Below are 2,126 nucleotides of genomic sequence, written 5' to 3' on the forward strand. Positions count from 1 at the left end.
CGTGTTCAGTAGCAACGGGGTCTCGCTTTGCTCAGGCTGGCCTTGAACTCCTGAGCTCAGTTGATCCACCCACCTTGACCTCCCAGAGTGCTAGGATTACAGGTGTGAGCTACCATGCCCTACCCGTGATATGGTATAATTTATAAATCAGGCACAGTAAGAGATTAGTAACAACAATAATAAAATAAAACCATTATAACAATATACTATAATAACAGTTATGGGAATTAGGTTTCTCTTTCTTTCAAAATTTCTTATTGTGCTGTCCCTTGGGTAACTGAAATATCTGAAAGTGAAACCGCTGCTCTGATTTTCCTTTGTGTATACACCACATTTTCTTTATCCATCCATTGATGGACACTTAGGTGGCTTCTACCTCTGGCCTATTGTAAATAACATTACAGCAAACATGGTGTACAAGCGCTTGTTGGAGATGCTACTTGTAGTGATTTTGGATATATCCTTGTCCTAAGAAGTGGGAGTGATGGATCATCACTTGCTCTGGGTTACAGTACAGTAGGATCATCGTAGCTCATTTTCAGGTTCAGGCAATCCTCCTGACTTGGCCTCCCAAATATTTTAATTTTTTGCGGAACCGCAATACTGTTTTCCATAGCAGTGCACCATTTTATATTGCAGTTAACAGAGTATAAGAGTTCCAATTCCTCTGTATTCTTTCCAGCATGTTCTATTTCCTGTTTTCTTTTTATAATAACTCCCCTAATGTTCAAACATTTTTGACGGGCTTGAGATATACCCTAAATTTGAAGATCTAAGTATTGTATCCTTGGGCTTATCCACAAGTTATTACATATGTGGATACTGTACATGGCTGCTTTTAGCCTGCTGATTTCAATGCAATACCTTTATACCAGAAATGAAGAATTTGTTAATTTAGAATAATAATAATAATGAATACCATTTACCTTATAGTAATAATGAATATATTAATTTTATAATGTGCCACATGTTGTTTTTATATTAATTACCATATTTAATTCTTACATCATCCCAGTGAAGTAGATACTGCTGTTATTAAATTATCTTTTTTTAGATATGGAAAGTAAAGCACAGAGAATTAATTGCCCAAAGACTAACTGGGTCCCAGAAAATTTGAACCCAGAGCCTGTGCTCTTAACCCCCTCTGTATACTGTATCGTATATTGTAAAAGCTTTGAAATGATCAAATGATTTTAGGTTATTCTGTTTTTTGAGAGATTTTAGCCCGTGGGCAAAATTTTCCATTAAGTCGTTAAAATAAAAATGGGAAATTAAGAATATTGCAGATGTTACGATGATTAGATAATGTTAAAGGTTTTTAGAAAAGAGGCAGTCAGAACTAAGTCTTAAAAATACCTAATGTTTTGAAATTCATTTTCAGAAATTCCTTAAGTGTGAAGCTAGAGGGTTCTTCAGTACCTCTTCATCAGTTTCCTGCCTCAGTTCCCTGGATTTTTATTCACTAACATCCATTTCTCCACCACTTTTTTTGGCTGGTTGCCTTAGACAAGCGGTTCTCAACCTGTGGGTTACGACCCCTTTGAGGACCTCCTGAATATCAGATATTTACATTACGATTCGTAACAGTAGCAAAATAGCAGTTATGAAGGAGCAATGAAAATAATTTCATGGTTGGGGGTCACCACAACATGAGGAACTGTATTAAAGGGTTGCGGCATTAGGAAGGTTGAGAACCATTGTCTTAGACCGATGCTAACGATGTCTCTCCACCTTCCACTAATAATACTCTTTAATTCTTGATTTTAGGAAGAAAAAGGCTGATTTCTCCTCCTGTTTTCATGTGAGAGTCATTATCCACTTGCATAAATGTTGTGAGCACGTCAGAAGGCCATTTAGACTCAATTACCTTTTCTTTTTGTCTCCTTGAACTCTAGTTAGAAGGAGAAATTTTTAATTTTTATTTGTTAAACAAAGGAAGTTACATTCTTTGGAATTAAATCTAGTTTTATCTTGCTTTGAGTAGACCTAAAGAAATAGCTATTATTTTATATATGTGCGTATTTTTAGGGCATCTCTGAGTAATACTAGACAGAATAATTGAATTTAGTAAAAGGAAATATTAATTAATTTAGAATTTAGCTAGTAAAATCTTAATGTACATGTAC

At 35.1% G+C, this 2,126-nt stretch overlaps 1 protein-coding gene and 1 pseudogene across 4 annotated transcripts in view; one reads left to right on the forward strand and one right to left on the reverse strand.

The window, feature by feature from the left end:
* ESRRG (estrogen related receptor gamma) overlaps nucleotides 1–2,126 on the forward strand; it is a 600,546-nt gene that overhangs the window by 431,401 nt on the left and 167,019 nt on the right. The gene's annotated exons all lie outside the window — the stretch shown is intronic.
* The window catches only part of LOC111728555, a 5,401-nt pseudogene that overhangs the window by 1,861 nt on the left and 1,414 nt on the right, over nucleotides 1–2,126 (reverse strand).

This window comes from Otolemur garnettii, unplaced genomic scaffold (assembly GCF_000181295.1).
Source record: "Otolemur garnettii isolate 467f Iridium unplaced genomic scaffold, OtoGar3 scaffold00168, whole genome shotgun sequence".
NCBI lineage: Eukaryota > Metazoa > Chordata > Mammalia > Primates > Galagidae > Otolemur > Otolemur garnettii.